Source organism: Phacochoerus africanus, chromosome 10, assembly GCF_016906955.1.
Source record: "Phacochoerus africanus isolate WHEZ1 chromosome 10, ROS_Pafr_v1, whole genome shotgun sequence".
Classification (NCBI taxonomy): domain Eukaryota; kingdom Metazoa; phylum Chordata; class Mammalia; order Artiodactyla; family Suidae; genus Phacochoerus; species Phacochoerus africanus.
In genome coordinates this window covers 137,954,812-137,968,808 of record NC_062553.1, presented here as the reverse complement: position 1 = coordinate 137,968,808, position 13,997 = coordinate 137,954,812, and the positions used below count along the sequence as shown (strand labels likewise).

At 43.7% G+C, this 13,997-nt stretch overlaps 1 long non-coding RNA gene across 1 annotated transcript in view; it reads right to left on the bottom strand.

The window, feature by feature from the left end:
* LOC125137888 (uncharacterized) overlaps nucleotides 1–13,770 on the bottom strand; it is a 105,217-nt gene extending 91,447 nt beyond the window's left edge. Inside the window, exon 1 of the long non-coding RNA XR_007137525.1 lies at nucleotides 11,891–13,770. This is a non-coding gene — a long non-coding RNA (uncharacterized LOC125137888). The remainder of the gene's footprint in view (nucleotides 1–11,890) is intronic.
* Nucleotides 13,771–13,997: the final 227 nt, after the last annotated feature.

Genomic DNA, 13,997 nt, shown 5'->3' with positions numbered 1-13,997 from the left:
GAACATTTCAGAGACAGATGTGTTGGCTGGTTTCCGGTTAAATTTAGTATTTCCTGAAGGAGAAAACTGAATAAAAATCATTTTATCTCAGATGCATTTCCAACTTCAAGTGACTCTGGACACGGAAGATTAATTTTTTTCATAGACAAATGCATCTAATGTCCTTTTAATTTTAGCTCCATCTTTAGAAATTGCAGCTTACAACTATTTTTCTCATATGTGTAGCATTCTTTGTATGTTTTTGGCTTATTTTGACACTGCCTCATAAGGAGCACAAGAGAGATCACGGCTTGGAAGCCTGTAGAGAGGGCTAAGCACTGAAAACCCTGGGGAAAAGGCGCAACATGAAGGCTTCTGTTCAGACGTCCTTTCTGGCGAGAGCAGAAGGCAGAACACTCTTGCACGGCTACTTCCTCTCGAGCAAGTGATTAATGCTGTTGGTAGAAAGACAGGCTCACAACATAGAGCTCAGCCACTCAGTCTCCTGTACCAGATTTATGAAGCCTGGGTCAATATAAATTGTTGCAGGAGAGCCCACAACCCTGTAATTCACTAGGGAACACGATGGAAATGAAAACATGGCCTTGATGTTGTCTTTGCTCACTATTTTCATTGGCAGATGCATAATTGAGTAAAAAACTATCTGGCGTTTAATGAGCAGGTAAAAGATGAAGAATAGCCCTCCTTGGGTCCCGTCTCTAATCTTCAGGGATGGCTCAGGCGTTAGAGACAAAGGTACGTTTTAAAGGGGCAGAGGGGACCCACGTTTCCTTAAAGCGCTCACCCACTTTTCCTGGCTAAAGTATTTATTTTTGTATTCTCACATTTTAAGTAAAAGAATCCTTTTAAAATAGACACATGTTGGGAAGATATTTTGCATATGAAAATCATGCCTTTCAACAGTATGTAATTGGACAACCCCAGGTAATACAGAAAGTTCTTGGACTTTGAAGTTTATTTTAAAGTTGAATGGAAACAACCATGCACTCTATTAGCTGCCTATAAAACATATCCACCTAGACGATTTTTAAAGGACCTTTCAGGCCACTAGACTAAGATAACGAAATAACTCATAAGCATGGAATCAAGTTCTCATTATCACCCACTGTCACCTAAAGGGCTCATTCCTTTGATTACATCTACTTCTTATATTATTCTCTTCATAAAAAGCTTTCGCACGTTAGCAAAATTGTTCTCATCAGTAAAGGCCGTGTCTGAATTACGTTTCTTCAAACGTGGTGTTCACTCTCGGTCGTTACTCTACAGGACCAACTCAGAAAGAGTTTATCGACACTGATTTGCTTTTCTAAGAGGCACGAACTGGACCCCGAAGGAGGTGAATGGCATTTACTTTCCACTGCAGTTATCGATGGGAAGGAGGAAATGAAGAAGAGACTCGGGCAAAACATCCCAGTGAAAAACAAACGGGAAATTTGGTAGATGATCGTGTCCCATCAACGTGGACTTACTACAACCTGTCGCGTGATTTCTAAGGTGCTGCTCTGTCCACGAACGGTCTTCTGAGAGTTGGTTTAAATTTTAACAAGACTGTCTGCACAACCTAAAAGCAAAGTGAAATAATGCAAATTCTACATTTCCAGTTGTGTTCTCTGTGGGATAAAAATGTCAGATGTCCGGAAACAAATGCAGGGAGAATTTTTTTCTTTTCACTCGCCGGCTGAATTGAGTAGCAGGAGTTGTAAATATGCCATGATTTGAGTGGTATCAAAAGGATCCCTGTTTAATTGTATTTTTAGCACAATTATTTCTGGAATTCACACAGTCAGTCGCTTTTTCGGAGGAAAGTATCTCAGTAGTCTTTACTTAGGTAAGAAAGTCAGTCACTGAGCTACCTCGTGACAAATTAGTTTATGAGATTAACTAAATAGTAATTTGATGGTAATAGTGTTCGCTAATACCTGGGACAGTCGAGGACACGTGGCGGAGAAGACCTGGGTTACAAGGAAGCCACCACAGTGTCGGCAGTGACGCAAAATGAAATGCCTTTCCCCACACAACACCCACAAGGATAAATGGCCTGCTGCACCAGCCTGCCCAGGGTCAGACATTCAGGTTGAGACAGGGAAAGAAAAATGTTTCTGCAGGTACAACTCTATCTACGCATACACATACAGAAACATATACAGAAATATGTAAATATGTGTATGTCTGCACACATGCATAGTATAGGTTTATATAAATGTATGTGAATACAGCCGAGACGCTGGAGACAATACGAACTAAATGAACAAGCATGTCCTGAAATCTGAGGCATAAATACCTGCACCAAATTCATAGGACGCAAGTTCTTAGAATTATCTTCCTCAAAAATTACATTTGATTAGATTTACACAGGTATATCTCATTTATAACATCTTTCCAAGTATTGCCATTCTTGTTCAGTGATTTTATCACTAATTATTATTTATTGAGTAAATGCATGATTATTTATTAAGGGACTGAATTAATTATTATTTATTGAGTGCTCACACTATGCCAGGGACGACTGGCCGAGCATAAAGGGACACCAACCTGCCCTTGAAGAATTCACTGGATAAAGAGAAAAGACAAATGCACTTGGCCTTAGCCTTTAAATGAGGTTATTGTTGCCTATGTTACACCAAGAGGATGCTTGTGTGCAAATGCGTGTGTGCACGTGTGAGTTCAAGCAAAAATACGTCCGCCTTGACCATTTCACTCTGTCACAAATTCACAGAAGTTTGGACCTCCAAAAGGTGAGATTCAAGTCACATGTCATGCTGGAAATTTGTATTACTGGCCTTGCATAATTAGGAAAGCATCCCCAATGGTGTTTTGTTTTTCCTTAATTCTTCATGTGTAAATGCTTTCAAACACACAACACACAACAGAGAAGAGTCTTCACAGATACCTGTATGTACACCATAAGAGTAAACATATGGTAACATGTTTTATAATGATATTAAGCACCCCTGACATGTTTACTGTGTGTCAAGCAGGAGGCTTGACATATGTACCCCACAGACCCTTCCCTTCCCTCAGCTCCTCGGCCACCAGAGGTCAACAGGATCTATCAAGAGGTGCCTACGTAAGAGTTGCCGTGGCACAGTGAAAACGAGTCCAACTAGGAACCACCAGGTTGCAGGTTCCATCCCTGACCTCGCTCAGTGGACTAAGGATCTGGTGTTGCCATGAGCTGCGGTGTAGGTCGCAGATGAGGCTCGGATCCTGCATAGTTGTGGCTGTGACATAGGCTGGCAGCTATAGCTCACATTTGACCCCTAGCCTCGGAACCTCCATATGCCACAAGTGCGGCCCTAAAAAGCAAAAAAAAAAAAAAAAAAAAAAAAAAGGACAAAAAAATTTAGGGAGTTCCCATCGTGGCTCCGCAGTTAACAAACTGAGAATGCTGGTTGGATCCCTGGCCTTGCTTAGTGGGTTAAGGATCCGGCGTTGCTGCGAGCTATGGTGTTAGGTCACAGAGGTGGCTCAGATCCTGCATTGCTGTGGCTCTGGCGCAGGCCGGCAGCTACAGTTCCGACAGGACCCCTAGCCTGAGAACCTCCATATGCCAAGGGTGTGGCCCTAAAAAGCAAAAAAAAAAAAAAAAAAGAAGTTCCCATGTCAAGAACTGAGGTCTTCTGCCAATAATGTGCGTCGTCCTAGAAATGAATTTCCGCTCAGACCAAAGCTCCCCGCGCACATGAATATGACATCCCGGCCTCGAGGGCCAACCTGTCCCAGGCGGGGGCTGGCAGAGCGTCTTGCCTCCCTATCTGCACTCACACAGGTCCTCAGTCACCAAATCCTGCTGGCTCTCTGTGTGATACACAGTTGTTCCAGCATATCTGACTTTCTCTACTGCCATCACAGGCTAAAATCATGATACCTGAAAACTGTGCGTGCGTGCGTGCGCATGTGCGTGCGTGCGTGCGTGCGCTTCTTTTTTTCTAATAGTGCCATCTGGCGATTGACTCAATATTCCTCAAAGCGATCTTGTTCTTGAGATTTGCGACAGAAAAATAGAAAGCTATAATTTAGAATTAGGAATTTGTGTGGTGGGTGCAGCCAATTGACAATAGATAAGGAATCTGAGAGTGTTGAGTCTTTCAAAATTGTTAGAAAAGAGATCTCAGTTGGTATGCGGAAAAATTCTGTTTTCCACCTGGCTTTCAATAAAATGGATTTATCTGAAATTAAAACTCACAAAAATTTTTAAATGTAATTATGAGAATTAGAGTAATTTTTACCTTAGTTCCATTCTCAAAGCATATGATATGAATTTAAACTGTTACTTGAAATATATTTATTTCAAGAAGATATTTTCCCAGGATCAATTTATTTAATTTTTCTGTTAAAGTATAGTTAATTTACAATGTTGTGCCAATTGCTGCTGTACTGCAAAGTGACTCTTTCACACACACACACACGTTTCTTACATTGTCTTCCACCACAGCCATGGTTCACTGCGCTACACAGTAGGCCTCCTTGCTTATCCATTCCAAAGGTAATGGTTTGCATCCACTAATCCCAACTCCCCATCCACCCCACTCCCTCCTCCCTCCCCACTGGAAACCACAAGTCTGTTCTCTATGTCTGTGAGTCTTCACAGGCTTAATTCTTAAATTCATTCTCTGTGTTAGTGTAGGAGGCAGAATAGTGCTCCCCTCATCCAAAGATACCTGGGGCCTGTGAACGTATATACTTTACCTGTCCAAAAAAAAAAAATATATATATATATATATATGTATGCAGACACAATTAAGATTTAGGTCCTTGAAATGAAATTATTTTGGATTTTCGAGGTGGCACAATCTAATCATTCCGTAAAAGCGGAAGAGAAAGGCGAAAAAGTCGGGCACTGAGATGCAGAGTGAGGACGACCTGTCTCGCCATTGCTGGCCCTGAAGATGGAGAAAGGGAGCCCCGAGCCCAGGAAAGTGGGCGCCCCTCGTGAGTGGGAATGACAGTCAGCTGACAGCCAGCAACAAACAGGGACCCCAGTCCTACAACCTCAAAGAAACAGATTCTCTCCATAAGACAGCCTCCACAGGAATGGAGCCAGACGTCTGACCCCCACCCTGCCCAGGACATGTAAGAGAATAAATTCCCATTGCTTTAAGGGTTGAGAGTTACGGTAGTTTGTTATAGCAGCAATAGAAAACTATAACAATTTGAGATAAAAAGCTCCTTTAAAGGGTAAGGGTTATGTTTCTGTCTTTTTTACTGTGAGTGAGTGGTCAAGAAGTGCCCAGTAGATAGCCAGTAATCAATAAATATCTAACTAATTACCTAGTTAGGTACCATACACTGTTCTCATTTATTTTGGCTTTACTCCGTAGGGAAATCATCTCACTAGATTTTAGGAGAAGACTAGAATACACTGATTAAATCCTAACTTCTAACTAGCTTAAAAATGCAAACAAAACCTTGGGAAAAGAGTAATTTCTTATGTAATTAGCTAAATGCAACTGCGTGAATGGAGAGGGTGGGCCCCTCCAATGTGATGCTTGATCTCATTTTATTTGATTAGGCAAATTGTGGACCAACAGCATGCAACGCATGATTATACTAATGTGGCCTCCAAAATGTGAATCTCACTGTAACCGTGGCCTTGAGGCCTTTAATGTTGAACCCGTACGAGCGAGTTAAAGCAGCTCAGAAGAAAGCTCCTCGCACACACAAACGCGTTAATTACACTCTTTTGCAGAGGACAGCTTAACCCTCTACACAACCAAAAAGAAAGAAATGGCACATCAGTCGATCCGTAAATATGAGAAAAGTAGTCAAACCACTTAAATGCAGCAATTCCAAAAATGCATACTTGTATGATTTGGGAAGGGAGGGCTGTGATGGCAGCCCAGCCTTCCGAATGTGTATAACGCCAGTGAATTACACACTTAAAACGCTTACAATGGTAACTTTTACCTAACATACATGTTACCACACTTAAGAAAGAAAGAAGGAAGGGAAAATGTGGAGCAGAGTGTACCAGTTACCCGCCCCGCAGGAGGAGTCTAAACACTTCTGCCCGTGGCATTTTGGTATCGGAGACGCCAAGGAAGATACAGCGCAGTCGAGCAGTGGCGGCGCAGCACGTTACAGAGACAGCAAGATGGGCTTCAGGAGGGCTGGCAGCCCCCACGAGTGGCGGCTCTCTCCCCGAGGAACCCGCGGCAGGACAGGGCAATGAGGAGCCCCACGGGACTGGCCTGCAGGTTGTTCCTCAGGTTCCAAGGGTCTACCTTCTCCTTTCCACCTTTCAGAGACTCCTAGGGTGTTGTGTCCAGGGAACTGCAGTTGCAAGAGGGAGGGTGTGGGAGAAATGGGACTGCTCAGAACAGAAGTCTGAATCATCATTTTTTAACGCATTAACAAATAGGCAGTGAGAGCTTATTATGCGCCAGGCCCTGCTCTCTTGTCTTCTTTCTACCTGCGCAGTAAGCGACTTGGACGGAAGGAGAAAGGAGGGAGGCGGGAGAGGAGGCAGCACTGACCCCACAGTCTCAGCAAGAAGCTCGCTGCTTCTCCTAGTGGCTCCGCCCAGGGCAGTTAGCCCCTTCCCTGCATAAGGTTTTAGAACGATTCACATTTCTCCTTCATGTGACTTATGATCTTGCGTCTTCTTGTTCAGGGTCGGTGTCCACTTGCCAGTAAGACGGCTGAGACCAGTCTCTCCCGCTCCCCGTGGTACCCCATCGCCCAGGGCAGAGACGGGCATGAGGCAGGCACTTGCTGGTCCTCACTGACAAAGCTAAAACGTGCTAGTTCCATATGCACTTGCCTCTCTCTCTGCCTTTCTTCTTACCATTTTTTTCCATCCCTGGTGCAACTGCTGCCCCGTTTTCGACTTTCTTGGTTGGTTTTCAGCTCCTTTCTCTTAGCAACAGGACCAACTTCCTGACCCCAGGCACTGTTTGCATTCCTCTGGGCGTCTTTATAGCCGAGGCTCCTATGCACAACTCAAGCCCTCCCCTCTACCTCCCGGATTCCAGCCCAGGGGCATCATTCCCGCCTCCTCCCGGCGCTGGCAGAAAACCAGAGCACTGGGGGTGGCGGAACGTTTGCAGCGCCTTTACCTAGACGGCAATGTTCCTGAGCTGCTTCGTGCAGGTCAGTGGGGAAAACGGAAGGGTAAGACTGATGTCCAAACAGAATTATCACCTGCACCAGTTCATCATCACAAAACTAAAAAGCAAAGTTGAGACCTAGTTGTTCAGCTGTCCACTGGGAAGGGTGACTTCACCATATAATCCTTGGAAATGAAGACTCTGAAGGAATCGCCCTGCGTTTTCTTTCCTTTCTTGGTCAACATTACCTGCCTCTGACTTCACGTGAAAGCAATGATCTCCATCACAGCGTCCTTCCGCTGACCCTGAAAACAATTCCCTGCAGAAGCCTCCTTTTTCCCCCAGGAAACAGCTCAGCCTTCTTAATCTCATCATTTTTATGGTATGTTGTTTTGTTTTGTTTACACTAAGAGGACATTATATTTTTCTGTGGCTCAGCTTATCTGGGACGTGGGTGAAGCCGTGTTCGGCCACAAACGGAACCATGTGAGCCTGCCCCGCTCCCTCGGGACACCGCGTGGCAGCGCCACGAGAACCTCGCGGTGGTAGAGTTTCTCGAAGGATGTGCCCATAGGAAACAGGCCTCGTTCAGCATCAAATCGCAGTTCATGTGACCAGGGTTTACTTGCTGGTGGGCCACTCAGGATGCAGGCTACAAGACTGTCTCCCCGAGCAGCCTGAGAAGGCCGCCTCGCTCGCCTTTTACCCCCCCAGACCTCGGTCTCCCACTAAATTTGCATAGGTTTGGGCCCGGCCGGCCAGCGCTGTGTGTGTAGTATGCAACCAGGGGTTACTTACTAACGAAAAACAATGACTAATACATGTGCATGTACTCTGGAAAAGGATAAAATGATACCTAAGTGCTAGTTGTTAATGTCAGGTGCCACTGTCTTTAAACATGCTGGGAAAGCATTATTTTCAAACGTCATGTTTTATTCGCCTCAGGTGAATAATCAAGGGCGGCTTCAGGATCATGAAGCACCTAAAAGTTCATACTGCGAGTCATGCTGAGCATATTCTTCCCGAGGAAGGACTGTATGTGTGTGTGTGTGTGTGTGTGTGTGTGTGTCTGCACATAGCCACGCAAAGTAACGAAAAACATGAGTGACAGGACACTATTCCTGTTGAATGTAGAGAATCTCATAATTTTTCCTAAAAGCTCAAAAATCTGTTGGCACGTGATAATGTATTTCAGCGGCAATCTAGCTAGAGTCTGATCCTTTTTATTTCCAACATTTTAGAGCTTATCAACTTTATGGATGTCTTATTCAATATCACTATCTGAACAACAGTTGAAATGTCTTATTCAATATTACTATCTGAACAACAGTTGAAATACATGTTAGTTTTATTAACTTTAAAATCACTTTCTTTCAAAATACGTTTGTAATCTGTGAAAAAAAAAAGCAATTAACAGGTGGGAAAAGCTTGCTTGCTGCTTAAGTTCTATATACTATTACTTCGAATCCATTCATCCATGTTGGAATGGCTGCAAAATGACACAAACGTCTGCAAATTTTCAGAGGCTTATTTTTATATTAATTTTAGGGATCATTTTGATTTTCTTAAATTCAGCCAACTACCTTACGTGACAGAAAATCGTAGTTAGCAGACAACTGAAATTATGAAATCGAAGGGAAATTATGAGACGCCATTGAAAGTGGAAGAGCAAGCCCCTCCACTCTTAAAAACACAAAAACGTCCTCGGTCATTTTCTCCATTTATGCTCTAATTCTATAAGGTTGCTCAGCCCTCCTCTCTCTCTTCCTTTTTCCTCCATTTTATCTCCCTTCAATTTAAGGGCGTGGGTGAGGGGAGAATTCCTCTAAGACGTGTCATAGCAGAGACATTCAGTTTGGTCCAACCTCTACGGCAGAATTCAGATCTGAGATTCACTTCACGTGCAGGAACTCAGCAGAGGGTTTGAATGCATGACTTGCAAAAGCCCCTCCTCACCTCCCATTCTTTGACAAAGGCTGTCATGCTTTTTGGTTCAACACAAAGAGCAGGAGAGGAAAGGCAGTTTAGTTTTCCAGTCACCCAAATACATACGCAACTAGAGTACAAGATATTTTGAATTTCCTGGTGTTTCTTTTAATCCTCATCAACTCGAACCATAGTTCCATATTATTCACCATATTATTCACACTGTGCTCACAGAGACACTTGCAGATTAGAGAGCAGAAGCACGCTCAGCCCTTCATACTGTCTCCCGCTTCCAGTTTTGCCTCCTAAAGTTTACTCTCTGCTGAGCAACTTGAGCCTTTTTTTCTTTCCCATGTAAAGCAGAACACATTACTCTCATACTCAAACCCTCCAAAAGCCGGCCGCCTCTCACAGCCAGCGTAGGATCTTACCTCCTCACGTGGCCCTCAAAGCCCTGCATGCTCCCTGCCCTTCTCCTGTCACCTCTGGCTCCTTAGCCTCTCTGCCTTTCTCCGTTCAACTTCTCGTTCTCACTGAGCTCGTTCCTGTCCTGGGACCTGGGGATGTGTGCTCTTCCCTCTGCCTGGAAGCTCTGCCCTTCAGAGAGGCCTTCAATGACCATCTCAACTGCAAATCTTTCCCACTCAGTTTTTATCTCATCCTGCATTATTTTCTTCACAGCACATATGATATGATATGATAAGTATATATACACATACATATGCACGTGTGACACTTTACTGAGAGCATCTCTCTCCCATTGTTTATTTTGTTTCTCCACTTGAATATAAAGCAGGGACTTCGTCTTTGCCACTGCTTCCCTGACACCCAGAGTGTGGCTTTTAGTAAATATAACATATTAAAATCGGGCTCTTTTGGTTTCATTTGTAGCAGAAGTCTCAAAAGTCCAGAATAATGTAACAGAAGTGACATCCTAGTGTGCATTGTACTTGCTCTTCAGGTTCCATACACTGAGACTGTGAAAGTAGTTGTACAGTCAGCCCTCGGTGTGCACCGGGGGTTGGTATCAGGACCCCCACAGATACTGAAAACCCTCAGATGCTCAAGGCCCTTACATAAAATGACGTAGCCCCACTGGCCCACGGGATCCACAGCTCCGCATCCTGGATTCAGCCAATTTCGGATGGAGTGTGGAGCTGCAGTACTGAGGGCTGACTATACTCACACTAGCCAGGCACCTCTAGCTAATGTGAGGGTCAGGCCAAAGAATTTAGACCGGCAACAACGAGAGACTTAGGTAGAGGCCAGATCCCGGAGCTACCAGGCACAGGAGTGAGAAGCCTGGTGGAGACGGGGAAGGGGAAGGAAGTACTGTAAGCCAAATTATTCAAAATAGTACTCCTTTGAATCTTTAAAAGTTACCGAAAAAAAAGAAAGAAGTGTGAAGCAAGAATGACTAGTTCTAACTTTAAACACATGGCATCTGTTTAAAACTGAGGGGATATGTCTTAATTGAGGTAGTAGAAAAATAAATGCTCCCATAATTCAAAGGGAATTTGATTTGTGACAAGCGCAGACATGTGATACCAACAATGCACGATGATGCGCCCCTTGAAGCGAGAGGTGGAGTTACCTGTGATACACCCTTTCCTGGGAGGCCTCCTCTTTAATCTCTGATTGCTTCCAAAAGTCCTGCTGATAACACCGCTTTCCTGCTTTCGACCTTCAAACCCATGTGGAATGACTCCTTTTCGTCCTGAAGCTAATAGTCAAAAATAGTGAACGTGGCCCCACGCTTTCTGAATTTTTTCTAAATCATCCTGCCTGAGCTCCTCCTGCTCCTCCTGGCTCTCCTGTCTGTAACGCGTATCTCTCGGTCCTCAAAGACGCCCCAGTTTCTGGTAGTTCCAGGGCATGTCTGTCCACCATCCACAGCATTCTTCTTTCCTCCTCCCTTTGCATCCTTATCCTTCAAAATTCCTGCTTCTTCCAGTTTTCCCCGAAACCCTAGACCACAGCCCTTACACAGTCAAAATGCTCAACCCCCAACCCTAGACTCACACAGTCAAATGCTCATACCATTGGTTACACCGATTTACTGGTTTGGGTATTTTATTTTCTCTACTAAAGTGGGGGCTTAACTTAGTCCTTGCTTCGCCCCTACTGACCCTGGTATTGTTTAGCCCTCCTCTGGCATTTGATAATGATGTGTCGAGTCTCCTGCTGTGGAATACCTGTCGTGAAAGGCCATCATCACGCATGGAGCCAGACGACGCGATTAAGGCCGTAGGCACAGAGACAACCTCATGTCTGAGTGGCGAGGTTGGCATCAACGACATTTGCGGACACGGAGTGTGCCATGTGTAAATGCCACATGATTTAGGACAACATAGCACGATAGTTTTAAAGATGTTTGTAGAGTCCTTTGCAAAATATCTGTTGCTCAATGGTCACATTAGAATGTCAACTTATTTTTGTCTTTTGTCACTCGTGATCTTTTAATACCCTCTGAACTGATTTTCAGCATGACAGGCAGAAAGTATTACAGGGACAAAATCTAGGTTAACTTCAGGGCTTATGCAAACAGACCAGGTACATGCTCTAGAGGCAGCAAAAAACTGCCCATATGCTTTCTCAGCCTTGTGCCAGGTTTATCATCCGGCAAGAATCTTCCAAGAATTTATCCCCTGGCATGTTTCCTTTTATGGGAGAAATCTCAAGTAAACTGTGAAGCAATAGAATGAGGACAAATGAAATGCCTCCACAACCAAAACTGCTTGGGCAATGGCAAGATCTGAATAACTCGGGCAGGCAAAGATCTCAGGTCGAACGCTGAACTCAGCCTCTACATTTTCTATGGCATCAGACACAAGGAAACTATTTAATGAAAAAAGACTCGTTACAGTCTCTGTGGCAGGCTGAATAATGGCCTCCCAGGAGTCCACAGCACTTACCCCAGAACTGCCGTAGTGACCTTGTGGTGGAGGGCTCTGTAGGTGTGCTCGTGTTAAGAGCTTGAGATGAGGAAGACGTCGGAGAATATCCAGGTGGGTCCAATGTCATCCCAGTGGTCCTTGTAAGAAGGAGGGAGGAGATCAGAGAGGCCAAAGCTGATGTGGTGACTAAAGCAGAGGCTGGAGTAATACGCTTTGAAGACAGAAGAAGGAGCCACAAGCCAAGGAATGCAGGCAGCCATTAGAAGCTGAAAAAGGCAAGGACATAAATTCTCCTCTCAGAGACTCCAAAAGGAACAAGCCCTGCTCACACTTTCTTTTTTTTTTTTTTTTTTTTGATTCAGTGAAAATGATTTTGTACCTCTGACCTCCAGGTTTGCCAGAGAATAAACCTGGGTTCTTTTAAGCCACTAAGTTTCTAGTGATTCTTCACAGTAGCTATAGAAGACTGCAAGCCCTCTCCTCTCAATTTAATTGATACTCAAAGTGACTTCTTCAAAGTTAGAAGCTATAAACATAGGCAGGAATGACGCTGGGTTGAGAGTCATTGGACTGATTTGTGAAGAAGTTGAGGGAAATACCTCTAAAAGCCGCGTCATCCCTTCCATTTTATCTGTGACCTTAAAGAAACAATTTGAGGAGCAGGGTATTGGTTATTCTACCAGCTCAACAGATCTAATAATTCTGAAATCACTTGTGGATTGGCCCTGCCTTATGATTTTGAATTAGAATTTTAAAAATTATTGATATAGCTGTGCCATTTGGGTGCTTTCTAGGAGTGGCAGGAACACAAAGACACAAAGCATCATTAGAGCCATCATGACGTCCTGGTTTTTCGTGCTGTGTCCTATTATTTTAATCGTATCAATATCCCTAAAGATGGAAACAGTGCACCTCCAGGTCATCATTTAGTCTTTGATATTCTTTATAAAAATTATTTTAAATCCTTTCAAACTTTCCATAACATCCAGCCCCTTAGGAAGAATCCTAAGATGTTCATTACAGAAACCCTGGAATATTCTCCCATTTTTTTTAAGCATTAAAAATTTGTTGAAGATTTTTTTACACTTGAACATATTGTTTAAAATATAATCGTTCTTCCCATGTGACAGCCTCACACAAACAAGGTATTTAAAGAAGATGAAGGTCTGTCATTGCTGCTTAATTAACAGAGACTTTCAGAATTAGAGGACGTTAAAAAAGAACTCAAAAGAAAACTCGGCTTGATAATGGTAATTGTCTCATTTCACATCAGAATTTCAACTAGTAAAGTCTATTTGCAGGTGTCATCTGCCAGAGGGAGTCAACTCTCTCCCTAGCTACTTACACAAATCAGATGGGGGAGTACACGAGCATGCTGGGAGGTTTAGATTTGCTTCTAATTTAGCACACGATGTAGCAATTTCCGTTTTCTCTCATCCACGACTTTGAAAGCTCTGTTTCTTTGTTTTGAATCTAAATTGTTTAAAATTGCCTTGATGTTTAGCGCATAAAGGCAAGGCACGTCTTTTGGATAGTCTACATTCTAGGAAGTCAATTCATTGTTTCTAACCACATGTACTTATACCCATGTTTCAGTAACTTTCACAGTTTATTTTGGATTAGCCATTGACATTTTCAATCTTGAGTATATAATTCACCTAAGATACAAGTAACTTTACAGTAATTAGGAGATAACATTAAGGGTCTATTTAAAGAAAATTCTGAAACAGTTTTCTTTTGCAAGGGGGACAGTGGCAACTGTGAAAGGTTAGCAATTCTAACACAGTCCATAGCCTAAGCTGCGTTTAGATTAAGCAGTGAAGGAGTTCCCGTTGTGGCTCAGGGGTTAGCAAATCCGACTAGGAACCATGAGGTTTCGGGCTCGATCCCTGGCCTCGCTCAGTCAGGTGCCGTGAGCTGTGGTGTAGGTTGCAGACGTGGCTCGGATCCCCCGTTGCAGTGGCTGTGGTGTAGGCCGGTGGTAACAGCTCTGATTGGACCCCTAGCCTGGGAACCTCCATATGCCACAGATGCGGCCCTGGAAAAGACAAAAATTAATTAATTAATCAATAAAATGTTCTCCAATGAATACTTGCAAAGGGAAACACAGGCATAGTGACTGTCA